The following is a 17,679-nucleotide window of genomic DNA, read 5'->3' as shown; positions in this document are numbered from 1 at the left end:
ATGGTTGGGGTACAAAATGCTGTAAGCAGGATTATAGTCAAGCACTGCATAATGACATTTTGGTCAAATGGACCACATATATGATGGGGTCCCATAAGATTATCATGGAGCTGAAAAATTCCTGTAGCCTAGTAACCCCATAGCTGTCATAAAGTCCTAGCACAACGCATTACTTATGTGTTTGTGGTGATGCTGGTGTAAACAGACCCACTTACTGCCAGTCATGTAAGAGTCCAGCACATACAATTATGTACAGTACATAATACTTGAGAATGATAATAAATGACCATGTTACTGGTTTATGTATTTACTATATATTTTGTTGTTTTAGAGTGTGTTCCTGCTTATTTATAAAAAAAGGTAACTATTAAACAGCCTCTGGGAGGTCCTTCAGGAAGTTTTCCAGAAGAAGGCATTGTAATCATAGGAGATGACAGCTCCATGCATGGTATTGTCCCTAAAGACCTCCAAGTGGGACAAGATGTAGAGGTGGAAGACAGTGACATTGATGATTCTGACCCTGTGTAGGCCTAGGCTAATGTGTCTTTGTGTCCTATTTTTTAACAACAACAACAAAAAAAGTTGAAAACATTAAAAATTTAAGATAATAGAATAAAGCTTATAGAATAAAGATATAAAGAAAAATATTTTTGTACAGCTGTACAATGTGTTTGTGTTTAAGCTAAGTATTATTACAAGAGTCAAAAAGTTTAAAAAATTAAAAAGTTTATAAAGTAAAAAATTTACAGTAAGCTAAGGCTAATTTACTATGTTAAATAATAAATATGTTATTTATTATGTTAAATATGTTAAAATAAATTCAGTGTAGCCTATGTATGAGTGTTTATAAAGTCCACAGTGGTGTATAGTAATGTCCTAGTCCTTCACATTCACTCACCACTCACTCGCTGACTCACCCAGAACAGCATTGAGTCCTGCAAACTCTATTTATGGTAAGTGCCCTATACAGGAGTATACGTTTTTATCTTTTATACTGAGTGGAAAAAACAAAAACTGTTTTTACTCTCCTTTCACATCACAACCACAGACGACTCCTGAGACCAAATGTATAGAGGTTTCTCGCCACCACCAAGCAAGCAGTCGATTCTACAGATGTGCTAGCTTGGTGTCCTCCAATTCAATTCATTCTGATGCTCTCTACCTGGAGATAGTGTCAGATCACACAGTCCCCAAGACTGCCCCTACTTCAGATATCTGTCACAAGTCTGACCTCTGGAACTTCTGACCAACTGGCTTCAAGTTGAGATTCCTACATCCTCCCCTTTGGGCTCAATTAATTTGCTAGTGCTGTTCACGGCACTCAGGGAAACACATTTACCAGTGTATTATAAAGAATACCACAAAGAATGCAGATGCAGAGATGCACAGGTGAGGTATGGGAAAGGGGCTCGGAGCTTCCATGCCCTGCTTCGGTGTGCCACTCTCCAGAAACCTCGATGTGCTCAGGTACCTAGAAATACTCTGTACCCAGTCTTCTTGAGCCTTAATGGATACTTCACTGGGTAGTCTTGATTGACAACCATGCAGAAATGGGCAAGAAGGGTATAGTCTAATACTAACAGACTGAGTGGAGAAACCCAGCAAGGCCTGTCTGTTCAGATTCTTCTTGGTGTCTCTGTGCAGCATTCTTTCCTCCTGGGTGTGGGGCAGAACTCCTTCTGAATTGGGGGTTCTTATGGCCTACAATCAGATAGGATAGGTAAGAGAATTTCTTTATGGTCAGCTCCAAGAGAGGTGAGAGAAGAGTCCTGCCTTGGGGAGAAAAAGGAGGGCAGGAGGTGGTCAGAAGGCCAGAGAGACAGATATTCGGTTTTCTGAGGCCTAAAGCTCCCCAACATTATATAACAAGGGCTATGGGAGTTATGAGTCAGGAACTGTGGATGAAAGCCAATATGTATACCAAAATATCACATATACCATATTTTTACTGTACCTTTTCTATGTTTAGTTATGTTTGGATACAGAAATACTTACCATTGTATCACAGTTACCTACAGTATTCAGTTCAGTAACATGCTATATGTGTTTGCCACCTGGGAGCAATAAGCAACACCATACCCGCTAGCTGTGTAGTAGGCTCCACCATCTGCATTTGTGTAAGCACGTGCTATAAGATTCACACAATGACAAAATCACCTATCACTGCATTTCTCAGAATGCATTTTTAAGTGGTGCATCACTGTATTTGGGGACTTTCTCCTTCCCCACTTATATTGCTAGAGGGCGAGGAGAGGCGGAAGTCCCTAGGGTGTCTTATAGCTGATGTCTTCCGTTCTGTTTCCATGTAGCTCCTGACTTTGAAGGTGCTGTTTTGGTATCCTCTCTCCTCCTGACATATCAGGCTGTCTGAAGCCACCACTGCCCCCGAAATCCACGAGCTACTATTCTGTCCATCAGCCTCTATACTAAAGCCTGGCCTCAGGGAGCCACCCTCCACCATGAAAATTTTCCACCTCTTCTAGGTACATGGCAGCACTATTCTTGTGCCTTTATTCTTTCACTCAAACAACAAATAAATGAGTGCCTACCAGGTACCAAGCAATGACAATGCACACTATAAATGCTCTGATGGGGGGAAATACAGGATCTGTCAGAGCACAGAGGAATGACATCTAATGCAGACTTAGGAGATCAGAAAAGGCTTCCTGGGAGAAGTAAGAAGTAAGATCTAATTTCAACCCCAAAGGTTAAATTTGAATTAGCTAGATAAACAGAGAGAGAAAGCCTGGCCCAGGGAATAAATAAATAAATAAATAAATAAATAAATATATATATATATACACATATATATATATTATATATATCTTGCTACATTGCCAGGGCTGGTCTTGAACTCCTGGGCTCAAGCGATCCTCACACTTTGGCCTCCCAAAGTGCTGGGATTATAGGCATGAGCCACCATGCCTGGTTTGCAGCTTTTATTTTACTCATTTTATGCATCCTTACCCTAATGGAAGCGTAGTTCAAGGGGAAGGAGCCTGCCCTAGTGCTGTTGTTTCTAGGTGCAATTCACAGTATCCACTTCCCTCTAATCCTGTGTCCTCACTCCCCCACATCAGCTGGTACATCCTAACTCCCTCTCCTCAGGATAAGGCCTGTGCCAGCAGGTAACACTGCTTTGGGGCTGAACCAGAATGAGACCTGCAGATACTCGAGTTGTATTTTCTTTAAATATGTCCTCAGTGCCCAGTAGAAAAAGGATAAAGAGGAGGACCGCTAGCTGCAAAGCCTCCAAAATCCAGGGGGCTTTAGCTCTGGCCCCAAACGTACAACCTCTCTCCAAAACAACAGCTTCATAGTTCACTTGACTATCCTTTTTAGAAGGACCATCTATTGTCACCCAGGCATACCCCTTGGGGTCTTACCTTCCACCCCCATCCCCAAGTGGCTCATCAAGATATTTATTCCAACCCTATTGAGTACTCTTTGTGAGAAGATTTCAGATTAAAAAAAAAATTACTCTTTGAAGTTCTGTTTCCAGTGGTATTTTAGTACCCTAGTGATATTTTACCCCTTGTCATAGATTGACAGTAAAGGCAATTGTGGAGCTGGTTGGTTACCCCTTAATGTAGGTTCTCCTTGAGGAGTTTGAGAAATGAAGAGGTTAAAAAGCAGCACCCACATGTCCAACACTATACTCTTCTTAAAGGTTCCTCTACTTGTGATATAATTAGCTCTCCCTGGTGGGTCCATCTTTCCCCTGCACCCAGACTGCACCCCACGCCAACCCCTACAGGCCTAGACCTGTCTGAATTAGTTGAATAAGTATAGATGAGGCTTACATGCTGGTGCCTCAGCTGACTTATAACCCAATCGAGAAGGGACAGGGTTTTATGATTAAGAGACCAGAGAGGAGGAGCTAACAGCTCCTGGGTTTTAAAATATCAACAGTACTAATACTAATACTAATACTAACACTAATACTATAACATTCCATTTTAATGTTCTCTGTAATGTTCAAAGATCTTTGAATCTTTTTTTTTTTTTTAAAGACAGGGTCTTGCTCTGTTACCCAGGCTGGAGTGCAGTGGTGCAATCACAGCTCACTGCAACCTCAACCTCTAGGCTCAAGTGATCCTCCTGCCTCAGCCTCCCATGTAACTGGGACCACAGGTACCTGCCACCGCACCCAGCTAATTTTCTGATTTTTTGTAGAGACGAGGTCTCACTTTGTTGCCCAGGCTGGTCTCGAACTCTTGGTCTCAAGGGATCCTCCTGTCTTGGCACCCCAAGGTGCTGGGATTACAGATACACAATTTGGTGAGTGAAAGAAGTGAGGTCCTCTCAGCCACTTGAGACACCATCTACACCACCACAGGCACTGGCTGCTTCAGGTTGGGGACCTTTTGAGGATGAGTTGTAGATAAGATGGGCTCCTTGCTAGCATGTTCATTCATTGCTTCAGAGGGGTATCTATTCAACAGTAGGAGCCTCTGCTTCTTTTTTTTTTTGGAGAGAGGGTCTCACTGTGTCACCCAGACTGGAGTGCAATGGCGCAATATTGGCTCACTGCAACCTCCACCTCCCAGGCTCAAGTGATTCTCCTGCTTCAGCCTCCTGAGAAGCTGGGATTACAGGCCTGTACCACCATGCCCGGCTAATTTTTTGTATTTTCAGTAGAGACAGGGTTTCACCATGTTGGGCAGGCTGGTCTTGAACTCCTGACCTCAAATGATCCACTCGTCTTAGCCTCCCAAAGTGCTGGGATTATAAGCGTTAGCCACCGTGCCTGGCCCAGGAGCCTTTGCTTCTAACTCCTATAGGGTTGCTGAAAGTTTAGTTCCCTGTTTTAGTATTTAACCTAGTCTCTTGTCTCCTTTATAGGTTGGTAAAAGGAAAAGTAACAATCTCAACCTGCTGTTACTTTCCTTTAACTAAAAGGTTGCTGATTACAACCAGAATACCATATGCACTAAGATAAGGTCTCAACGGTTTCATTTCTACATGAACAAATAAGATTAAAAGGTTTCAGGTTGCTATTTCTAAGCACCTTTAAGCAAATAATACATTGTGGTGTGTAAAGTCTCCATTCTCTGTAAATGAGAGGCCAAATCAGATAGGCTATTACAGGGTCCACCTGAGTCCCCTTGCACTTGAGTTTACAGCATAGGTCCAGGGTTGCTGTTCCAACCTGCGTGGGACACTCTAGGGCCAATGTGGATTTCTTGCGCAGGGATTCCTCTGGTTTCTTGGTTTGGATTAGTTTTATAGTTTTGTTGTGTTTTGTTGCAGGACTGGGAGGCAACCAGTCAAAATGGTCTCTGGCTATCCAATTGTTGATCAGTTCAAGCATGTAATACAATTTCAACATCAAACAGGCAAAGATGAGGTGGAGGAGTGACTGATTAGATGATCTCAAGCCGCAGGGACAGTCCGGGATTAGCTACTGCCACTCCAGTTGTGACTATGTCACAAGTAGATTCAGGAAGCAACAGGAAGTTGAGATTCACCTACCTCCCAGAGAATAGTAAAACAGTGTTTCCTATCCAGTGGGTCATGATCCCTGACAGGTTTATCATGTTACCCCAGGGGCTTTACATCCTTAAAAATGGGATTAGTGTCTAGTTTGTTTTGTAAAATTATGTGAAAGTAAATGGGTTTCTCAAATACAAGATGGAAGAATCGAATATCAGGCCTTGAAAGTAGTTTTTTTCTTGTTATATCATGTAGTAAATTTCAATGTGCACTTTAATATGAAAACCCCAAACCAAACACTATAGAATATGTCTTTTCAAGACTTATTTGTTGACTAATCTTCCTTTTTCATGCAATTAATTTAAAGTGAATTGAGGAGCATGCATCATTTATTGAATGGGGAAAAACATAAAACTGGCTCAGTGTTATAGTTATTAGTAAACATTAGAGTAAAATGAACATTATAAATGCAATCCTCGATCATATAATGAACTAAAGAAAATATTTGTTTTTAAAATCATGTGTTGTTACATACTTTGTGTGATAGCATTTGTCATTCTTTTTTTGTTTTGTTTTGTTTTGTTTTCTTTTAAGCTATCTAGATGCTTTGAACACTCTTTATATTTGGGACTCTCCCATCTAGTGAGTCTGCCTTTTGAAAATAGAGGCCAAATTTTCCCAGATTCCCTTGAAGTGAGGCAAAATTGTGGCACAGACTCGGCCGGGCGCGGTGGCTCAAACCTGTAATCCCAGCACTTTGGGAGGCCAAGATGGGCGGATCACAAGGTCAGGAGATCGATGAGGAACAGCAGGAGAATGTGTCCATCCTGGCTAACTCGGTGAAACCCCGTCTCTACTAAAAAATACAAAAAACTAGCCGGGCGAGGTGGCGGGCGCCTGTAGTCCCAGCTACTCAGGAGGCTGAGGCAGGAGAATGGGGTAAACCCAGGAGGCGGAGCTTGCAGTGAACTGAGATCCGGCCACTGCACTCCAGCCTGGGCGACAGAGCAAGACTCTGTCTCAAAAAAAAAAAAAAAAAAATTGTGGCACAGACTCCACCAATCAGTGCTTCTGCATGTGATTTCAGTGTGGAAGGCTGAAGTCATGAAGACGGGGTCCTCAGGGAATCCATTCAGGTGACAGCACAGAGGCAGCAAAGATACATCCAGTTTCCAGAGGGAATCAAGGCAGGGGCTTGGCATAGCATCCCTGCCCACTATTTGGCCTGTGTTGAGTGACAGGGACGGCGGTAGCGGTACTGGTTCTGGCTACTCAGCCTCTAAGCTTGGTTTTCTGATTGTGTCTCCTAGAGATTATGCTAATAGTCTTTTAATATAGTGGTCCTTCAACATTTTATGTGTGCGCTCCCAAAACAAATTTAATGAAACTGGCTTTCTAAAGTGTTCAGGTCATTACACAGTAGTTTACATCTTAGGAACATTTTGTTCTACATAAGTAAATGTTCTGTTGTTAAGAATGTAGTTTAATCTATCTTGTGGAAATAAACAGCAAAAGGAAAGGCAGGTGTTGAACCTCTGGTAAGTGTGCTGATTACAAAAGATACATCAATTATTATTTAAGTGCATTATTTTCAGTTGAATTCACAACATATCTCCATGGAATTAATCTAAATCTAGTAAGTACATACTGTGAATGACTAAACCCACAAAGTGGTTGATGAGGAACAGCAGGAGAATATGTCCAAGTAAAAACTGAGTATGGTTTTATGACATCAATAAGCTTTTGGCCAAAATTTATGACAATTTTTTACAAGTCTAATAGAGCATTTTACAAGTCTAAAGGAAATATAAAGTGCCACTACCGTATACTTTCAATTTCTTTTCCTAACTTGAAGATATAATGTTGATCTGTTGGAAGTAAATGTGTGACCTCACCTTCTCTTTGAAATAATGCAAATTAGGCAGGGCATAGTGACTCATACCTGTAATCCTAGCATTTTGGGAGGCTGAGGCAGGAGGATTGCTTGAGCCCAGGAGTTTGAGGCCAGGAGTTTGCAACATAGCTAGACATCATCTCTAAAAAATAAAATAAAATAAAACACAGTAAAATAAAAATGTAATAATGCAAAATACTCAACTGAGACATGGGTGAATGCAAATGAAATTTCACAGCATGTTGTTATTCTCTGACATGCTTCAGACAAAATTTAAATACCTTAATTCTAAGATGGACAAAAAGACAGGAAGGAAAGGAGGCAGGGAGGTGGATAAGGCATAGAATCTTGTCATAAGTTTGTCTCTTGGATGGAATGAGCTCTGATAAGTTCTGTGTTTTGTACTGAGCCTCTCTGCTTTGCTCTCTGAGAACTAGCAATGCATTATTTGATCATAATTAGGCGATGCAAAAGGCAAGACCATTCAACAAAATTTGCCATAACTCCTGCCACTTCACTCCTCAATATACATGAATTCAGGATGTCCCTAAATACTTTGTTTCTATATTATGCTGCACCCTTATCAAAAATATAAAGACAAAAACACATAGCCCTAGTGTAGGATTATAATTTCTTGACTAAAGGAGGCTTCCAAATATTGAGTTGTTCTATAATATTATGCTGCAGGTAATTACACTCCTGAATGCCCTATAATTACATTCAGGAAGCCTTCAACGTGTGATAATCATCTATTCATTCATTCATTTTTAATAAAATGGAGAATGGCAACTGTGAAAGAGGAGGTGGAAATGATGAGACAGTATGACACCTTGACTTCAGACATGCAATAAGATATTAATTTTAAGAAAGAGGCCAGGCGCAGAGGCTCACACCTGTAATCCTAGCACTTTGGGAGGCCAAAGTGGGCGGATTATGAGGTCAGGAATTTGAGACCAGCCTGACCAACATGGTGAAACCCTGTCTCTACTAAAAATACAAAAAAAATTAACTGGGTGTGGTGGCACACACCTGTAGTCTCAGCTACTTGAGAGGCTGAGGCAGAAGAATTGCTTGAACCCAGGAGGCGGAGGTTGCAGTGAGTTGAGATTGCACCATTGCACTCCAGCACTCCAGCCTGGGCAATAGAGGGAGACTCCGTTTAAAAAAAACAAAAAACAAAAAACCGGGCGCGGTGTCTCACACCTGTAACCCCAGCACTTCGGGATGTTCCAGCTCAATAAGAGAGAGCAACTTTGTCTTTTCTTAACCTTTGTGTTCTATTGGGCCGTTGTGGTTTGGACAATGCCCACCCACATTGATGATGACAGTCTTCTTTACTCAGTCTATCAATTTAAATGTTAACCTCTTCCAGAAATCTTCCAGAAATGCCCTCACAGATACATGCAGAAATAATGTTTTATCAGCTATCTGGGCATTCCTTAGCTCAGTCAAGTTGGCACATAAAATTAACTATTGCAAGAACTTTACCATCTATAGGTAAAACCTGTCTTGCAGAGTGTGGAAATGTAAACTTCCAAGCTATTACTTCATCCTCCATTTGTAAAACTCTACCTCCAGGTATAGAAATTGGCACACCATGACTATTATCTCAACCTCCAAGAATGGATCCTGACTATACAAGCATGGAACCTAGCAATCCATATTCAGAATCAAAATCTGAAAGCATGGAAAGTAATCTTAATAGGCTGAAACCTGAAATTACACACACAGAACTTGTGTGCCATTCACAGAAGTTGGATTTCCTTGCATGTAATCTGTTATGCCAGGCATAGAAACAGGGACTCCATATGGGATCACAATATCCATGCATAAAATCTGGCCCTACAAATATATATATATATATGTATTTTTAGCAGAGACAGGGTTTCACTGTATTAGCCAGGATGGTCTTGATCTCCTGACCTTGTGATCCACCTGCTCTCTCTTATTGAGCTGGAACATCCATTTTCTCCTGCCCTTAGACACGGGAGCTTCTGCTTCTCTGGCCTTTGGACTTTGGGACATAAATATGTATCCCATTGGTTCTGTTTCTCTGAAGAATTCTAACTAATACAAATCCCAGCATGAAGAGTAAGATTCCACTTCTGTAGATTAGGATTCATTACTTTCTTGGCCATATTTCATGCCTAGAAATACAGATGCCATACTTGGAATGTCAAATTCTAGACCTAATGCCCACCACATTGTATAATTGTAGGTCCAGATGTTTGCCTTATGATTCAGGTTCTATAGAACACGTTTCATGATGACTAATCCTTGTTTTATACTTGGAAGTCCATATTCCATATTTGGAGAGCAAGATTCCAGGCCTGGATGGTGAGATTCAATACCTGGTAGGCCAGATGACATTAAGGTTCTACCCAAATTCCACAGAAGGCCAGGCCAGGTTACAAACTGAAAGAGAAATTTCACACAGTTTACAATGCATGCCATGCTTGAAGCCTAATTTCATGTCTACATTGCCTGAATCCAAACATAAAAGCACTGGTTCCATGCCTACTGTACAGATTACATGCTGGGAAACCAGTTTCCATGCTTTGGAGAACCAAATTCTATGACAGAAGTGCCACGCTCCAGATCTGAGGCTCCAGTCTCCAGTGTGTATGGTCATGTTCCATGCTTGAACATTAAGATTCAGGTTCATACTTGGAAGGCTAGTCTCCATGCTTAGAGATTGAGATTTTACACATGGAGTGCTAAGTTCCAGTTTTATGAGTAGAGTCTCAAATTACTTTGATGTTTACCTTTCTGCTCACAGAAAACCAGGTTTTTCCCATCTTAGGCCAAGCTCCTTACTTGGAGAACCAGATTCCTCTTCTACAGATCAGTATTTCCTACTTAAAATTCCAGGTTCCATACTTGGAAGGTGAGATTTTTGTGCCAAGTTGGCTAGGTTCCATACCTGGTGGGCCAGGTGACATGCCATGAGGTTTGAGTTCCAACCCAGAAGGTCAGGTTCCAAGCCTGGAGAGAGGAATTTCTCACAGGCTCCCATGGCATGCCTGGAAGTCCTAATTCCATGCTTAAAAGGTCAGGATCCATATCTAAAAGTAAAGGTTTCAATCCTAGAGTATCGTATTTAATGCCTGGGGAAGATCACAACTGGGGAGACTTTTCATGGCTAGACATTCAGAATCCATGTGGGAAGGCCAGGTTCCATGTTTTAAGGCTACATTCTACACAGAAGGAGCAAGTATTTATGCTTAGATGTCTAGATATCATGCCTAGAGGTTCAAGTTCCATGCCTATAGGGTTGGGGCTCATGGATTTCTACATTATATACTTGGAAAGGTAGACTTCACATCTAGAACATGTAAATCAGTTCTAGATTTCATACATGGAATGCCATATTCCATGCTTTTGGGGCCAGATTCCATGCTCAGAGGTTGAGATTTCTTTCATGGAATGCCACGTTCCATGATTGTTGCATGTTTCCATTCTTGGATATTCTTAGATTCTATACATGAAGTTCCATCTTCCATGCATGGGGAGCACCAGATTTCATGTCTTGGGCGACCAGCTTCTATGACTGAGACACAAGTTTAATATCTGGAGTGCCAAGCAACATATTTATTAAGCCATGTTCCGTATGGGGAGATTGAGATTCCACACACTGTGTTCCATTCCATTCCTGAAAGTTTAAATTTCATGCTTGGAGATAGAGATCCTTACATGGGGTGCCAGGTTCCATGTTTTTAGGGTCAGAATCCATTCTGGAAATTGAGATTCCACACATGCAGTGGCAGATTTCATGCTTGTAGGGCCAGCTTCCATGTTTGGATATTGGAATGCCACACATAGAGTGGCATTTGAGTCACAGAAGCCAGCTCTACATGCATGGAACCTGGTCTCCCAGATCTGGCACTCTGTGTGGAATATCAATCCCCAGCCGTTGAACCTGACCACATAAACATGGAACCTGTACTCCATTTATGAAACATGGACTTTCAGAGATATATTTAGCTCTCCCAGGTGTGAATCCTGCCTTTTTATGCATATGTAATCTGCTCCTCCACAAAAAACCTGGCTCTATAAACATGGAAATTGGGTTTCCAAGTGTGAAACCTGACTTTCCAGGGTTGGAAAGTAGCTCCTGATGTGAATCCTGCCTCTCTAGGTATAAAACCTGATTCTTTAGTTGTGCAATCTGGGCTTCTACGTGTATGCCTTGGTGATCTAGGTATTGAATTAGACCTTTCGAGCATAACATGAGTATGAAATCTCTCTCTCCAAGCTTGGAATCTGCCTTGTGAGGGTGGAACCAGAACCTGCTGAAGTACCATCTAGCCCACAAGTAAAAAAATTCAGGGTAGTGTTAAGTGACTTTTCCAAGGTTAAACAATTGATTTTCTATGGAACTGGGGCTGGAATCCAGGTCTCCTGATTCTCATCCAGTGCTTACTACAGAGATGGTTGTTCTGCTTATCTTTCTCGCTAATGGTGTAGCGAGGGAAAAGAGAACTAGACAGGTGGACAGGAGTCAGAACATGCAAAGTCTGTTGACAGCATTGCCCTGTCTGTTCTGTCTGCCTCTGTTGCCCTTAGACAGATGGCCCAATCCCACTGAACTTTACCACCTCCGTTTTCATGCAAAGGGGGAGTCAGACAAGATGGTTGCTGAGACCAGTTCCAGCCCTGGCATTCTGTTCTCTGCCTCTATGTTATGCTTCTTTTTATTAAGAGCCTCTTCTTGTCTTTGAGCAGTGTGAGACTGAATTGGTCTGGGGCATACCGGGCCATCTAAGTAAGGAGCAACCAGGAGATTAGCTTTGATCCTGCCCTGACCCCCTCCTCCCTCCTGTGGTTTCCTCCATTATTTCAGCTGTTGCCCATGGAAGAGATTTTTTTATTTGGTTGAAATGTACCATTCAACCCAGAAAATCAAATACCCTTTTAAAAGATCCTGACTTTGGAAGTTAGCCTCACAGCTGCCTGGGGTGCCTCACGATCCCTCTTTATTCAAAGGCCTGTTCTTGTTTTCCATTTTACAGCTCCTGTCCTGGCCTCTTCTTTCTGCTTCGGTGGGGTTGGCTGCCTAAGGGACTCAGGTCCTATTGCCACTTGGATCTAAGCAGGGGAGGCTATTAGGGCCGAGGGAGGGAATTAGACTAACCTAGGAGTGGGGAGAGTTAGGGCATCTCCTGTCCTTTTGCCTAACGGTGACCACTGACTTTTTTTTTTTTTTTTTTTTTGAGATAGAGTCTTGCTCTGTTGCCCAGGCTGGAGTGCAGTGGCACAATATTGGCTCACTGCAAGCTCCGCCTCCTGGGTTCATGCCATTCTCCTGCCTCAGCCTCCCAAGTAGCTGGGACTACAGGTGCCCGCCACCATGCCCGGCTAATTTTTTGTATTTTTAGTAGTGATGGGGTTTCACCGTGTTAGCCAGGATGGTCTTGATCTCCTGACCTTATAATCCGCCCGCTTCGGCCTCCCAAAGTGCTGGGATTACAGGCATGAGCCACCGCGTTTTAACTCTTTGTCCTTCATATGCCCGACACATAAACTTCTAGTGCTTTTTCTTTACTTATCAATTTTGGACATTATCTATTTATTTTCCAAAATGGTAGGTAACTCTTCCACACACTGACGCTTCTCAGCTCTTCTGTTCCATCTTCCTAATATATAGTGTCTGGGCTTTTATGACTCTGAACTATTGTTGACCCCAGAATAAGTATGCACTATGCCATGATTACATTTCTTTTCCTCTCTAGCTTTTCTCTGCCCCTAGTTTCAACATTTCTTTCTTTTTCCTCATACTATTTGCCTTGATCCTTGCCGCATTCTTTTCTCTCCAAACCTCCATCATCTCACCTATTTTATCTGCCACCTTTTCCCCCAGAGATCTTGTACACAGAGTCCTTTGTAGAGGAAACACATTTATTTGTTTAAAAATAGACATGGAGTGCCCACTGATAGCCAGACCTGCTTCAGTTAATTTATTAAGTCACTAAGTCATTGCTTTCAATAACCGTATGCTGAATACCAGGCACGAATAATACAGAGATAAATAAAATATAAACTTTGTGCCCAAGTAGCTACCCTGTCTCTTTCCCTCACCTGGGTCAGGATCTCTCTTGTTCCTGGCACCTAGCTCAGTACTTAGCACATGGGTGACCCTTAGTAAATATTTATTGTTGAGAACATTATTGGACCCATTTTTCAGGCCTATCTTCACTCATCTCCCCTGAATGTTGCTTAAATAGGGATGACCCTGGTGTCATCCCTATTTAAACCCAGTGCACAGTGATTTAATCTCAGAGGTGCTCAGTGCAGGCTTCAGGTTCTCTTCTGCCTTAGCCGTATTATTGCATGGGATGCAATCCTGCCCCACTTCCGGCCCCCGATACGGTTTCTTGAGCTGCATCCTCTGGCACAAAGTCCTTCCTATCCCCAAGGGAGGCAATGTATGGGTCCTAGGATAGCATTGAGAACAGGGGCCTAGGCATCTTCTCTGATGTCCTCATTTTCTAAGCCTAACACAGTCTCAGCCCTCCTCCAAGTCTCCATTTCCCTGGCAGCCCTGCACTTCCTCCCCATTTCTGTTTCCCTGGCTGTAAAACTCTGAAGCAAGGCCTGCCCTTCTCTCCTTCCCCTGCATGCAGTTTAGGACAAGGTGGAGGTTCTTAGCTGTGAGAGGCCTCAAGGGGACTATTGTAGTCTTTAAAAGGATTTTGTTTCAGCTCAAATGCATTCTGCAAGGATTTTGCAGTGACAAAGAGTTTGTGTATGTGTTGCGAGACAGCTCCCTTCTCTTGCCCTGAGGGAGTTCGCACCTGCTTACTCAGGACAGGCTTTTCCACAGACTGTCCTCCCTGCTGTCCTCCCACCTCAGGTGTCTGGTTACTGCCAGAACCATTTATTCCGACCCTCCATCTGGCCAACAGATTAAAAATCCCCACACAATGCAAAGGGCCACTGCAGATGGCCGTGCACCTGGGAGTCCCGAATCCCTGGGTCACAGGGCCTGGCGTTGGACTTCGCTGCTTGGCTGACAGCCTTGGAACCTCCAGTTCATCTAACAGGGAACTGTAAAGCCAGCCCCTCATTAGAACAGCCTGCAGCCCAAGTCCACACTGAAAAGAGGTGCAGGTGCTAAACTGATGCCTGTAACTTAATATCTGGTGAGTTCGCCCACACAGTACACAAGAGACGCGCATTCAGCCACCATATGTGACTGGCACTCAGAGTTCTTCTCCTCCCCAAAGCTACAGCCGCACACTGTGTCCCCGATGCAGCCCTTCTCAGCAACCCTCGGGAGACATTCTCATGATTTGTCACCATCTAAATCGCTAGCTCTCATCTGTCTCTGGTGAAGAACCTGGGTCCAGAGGCTTTTAATCTCTTTTCCACACGGCAGCCTTAAAAATGTATATACTTTCAAATATAAAATGCAAACAGAAATGTTGTTCTCCCTCAATGCTTGCCGGTGCACTTAGAATATGACTCCAGATCATTCCCATGGTCTAGGAGGGATGTGGCCCTGTCCACCCCACCCATGACCTTGTCTCAAGTCGCCCTGCCCAGCTCTCCGTCCTCCAGAAGCACTTCCCTCCCGACAGATCTGATAACTTTTTCTTTTCCTTGGAGTGCTTTTCGTCCCATACACAGGATGACTGACCTTCATTTTTCTGGTTTTGGCTTAAATGTCATCTTGGAGACATCCTCAATAACATCTCTGTCCAGAATAGTTCCCCCCACACCCTTATTCCCCCAGATCCCTAGCTCCCTGCTCTTTTTTTTCCAGGGCTCTTTATCTCAATTTTTTTTTTTTTTTTTTTTTTTGAGACAGAGTCTCGCTCTGTCGCCCAGTCTGGAGTGCAGTGGCCGGATCTCAGCTCACTGCAAGCTCTGCCTCCCGGGTTTACGCCATTCTCCTGCCTCAGCCTCCCGATTAGCTGGGACTAATCCAGATGCCCTCCACCTCACCCGGCTAGTTTTTTGTATTTTTTTTTTTAGTAGAGACGGGGTTTCACCGTGTTAGCCAGGACGGTCTCGATCTCCTGACCTCGTGATCCACCCGTCTCGGCCTCCCAAAGTGCTGGGACTACAGGCTTGAGCCACCGTGCCCGGCCTTTATCTTAACTTTTAATTGTGTATTATTTTTTGTTGACTTGTTTATCTTGTGTTTCCCCTGAAACAGTAAGCTCCTTGAGGAAGGGATCATATATAGTCCAACCACACAGCCTCTGGCATAGTGCATGGCACATAGTAGTTGCTCAACAAGTACATGTTGAATGTCAAATGAACAAATGTCAGGAAACAAATGTTAGTCGAGTAATTTCCTGAATTCAGTGTCTTTTAGGGCAGTGGTCTCAGACTTTGTTGCACATTAGAATCACCTGGAGAGGTTTAAAAATACCCCCATAGCTATTAAATCACAACCTCTAAGGGGTGAGACAAAAGCACCCATTTTTTATTTTTATTTTTTTATTTTTATTTTTATTTTTATTATACTTTAAGTTCTAGGGTACATGTGCATAGCGTGCAGGTTTGTTACATATGTATACTTGTGCCATGTTGGTGTGCTGCACCCATCGACTCGTCAGCACTCATCAATTCATCATTTATATCAGGTATAACTCCCAATGCAATCCCTCCCCCCCCCCCCCTCCCCCCCCCATGATAGGCCCCGGTGTGTGATGTTCCCCTTCCTGAGTCCAAGTGACCTCATTGTTCAGTTCCCACCTATGAGTGAGAACATGCGGTGTTTGGTTTTCTGTTCCTGTGATAGTTTGCTAAGAATGATGGTTTCCAGCTGCATCCATGTCCCTACAAAGGACGCAAACTCATCCTTTTTTATGGCTGCATAGTATTCCATGGTGTATATGTGCCACATTTTCTTAATCCAGTCTGTCACAGATGGACATTTGGGTTGATTCCAAGTCTTTGCTATTGTGAATAGAAAAGCACCCATTTTTTAAAAAGTCTTCAGGTGATTCCAATGTGCAGCTAAGAACCCAGTGTTTACAGCAGTGGTCCTTACATGTAGTCCTGGACTAGCAGTATCAGCCTCATGTGGGGACTCATTAGAAACGCACATTCTTGGGTCCTACCCAGATCTACTGAGTCAGAAACTCTAAGGTGGACCCAGCAAGCCACTTTCCTGAGCCCTCCAGGGGATTCTGAGGCAGGCTAAAGTTTAATAACCACTGCTTTAAAGAAGGGGTCATGCTGTCTCTACTCTTCGCCTGGTCACCTTTTGTTGGCATCAACAATAGGAAAATGGGACACTCTTCAGCAGGATGACCACTGTCCCAGTTTGTGGGGGACTATCCCTGTTTTACTGAAAGTTCCACATCCCAGGAAATCCCTCATTCCCCAGCAACCAAGACAGTTGGTCGCCCTACTATTTAGAACTCTTTTGATTGAAATACCAGATCCACTGGACAAGTTGAGTAAAGTGTGATAAGTGCATTGGTAGGTTTTAAAATGTTAATGTGATCTAATATCCCTGTGATGGCTCCTCTGAGTGCTGGGGGATAGCTGTGTGGCCATCAGGTATGCCTGGTCACCATAGCTCCCACTTCAGATGTCTGCAGAAAGCAAACATTGCTATGCCTTGCTCAGGTCCACCTCACTTAGTGCTATATGTGGATAATTTGGTTTTGTTTTTCAAAGGAGGGCACCACAGCATTATAAAACAATTCTTAGAGACCCCCACTACCACCTTTGTACTCACATAAATGGCTTAGAAGAAAGTGCAAATAGACCTTTCTATTTCTTGTACAGGCAACAAAACGGTGACATCATTCACAGATTGCAAAGGCCTCATCGGAGAGCAGCAGGAACTTATACTTTTTTTCTCTCTCTCTCTTCAAAATGTATTTACTTTTAGATTTTCCAGTTAGCTGGGTATGCTGTAGGAAAGCCCAGAAATGTGGCTTCGGATTAAAGTTGCAAACCTGGATCTACCTAGACTTCTTTCCAAACCAATGTTTACAAATGAATTTAAAACCTAAATGCCCAAGGAAGTCAAAGAAAGAATCCCAAGTTCCTTTTAACTCAAAGGTTGGTTTCAAAGTGAGTTTAAGCTTTCTTATGGTCACAGCTAGGATTATTTGGAGGTGGTTTATGACCAAGGGAGAAAGTGATGACCTGCCTAATTCTCTGCCCCCTAGAAAATCAGTCTATCAGCTGAGACCACTTAAACAGATGAACTGGGAGAGTTCCCTGATCCCCCTCGCAGGATGTGTGATGGGGGGTGGTTCGTATGTTGGGTTGCTGCGTGCTCAAACCCCTTACAGGAAGGGGAGCATGCAGACAGTCAGGTGCAGGAGTCAGGGTGAGCGCTTTTTGGGCTCCAACCCCATGGTAGTGTCTATGGGTGG

Source organism: Piliocolobus tephrosceles, chromosome 1, assembly GCF_002776525.5.
Source record: "Piliocolobus tephrosceles isolate RC106 chromosome 1, ASM277652v3, whole genome shotgun sequence".
NCBI classification, from domain to species: Eukaryota; Metazoa; Chordata; class Mammalia; order Primates; family Cercopithecidae; genus Piliocolobus; species Piliocolobus tephrosceles.
This window is presented reverse-complemented; position numbering follows the sequence as displayed.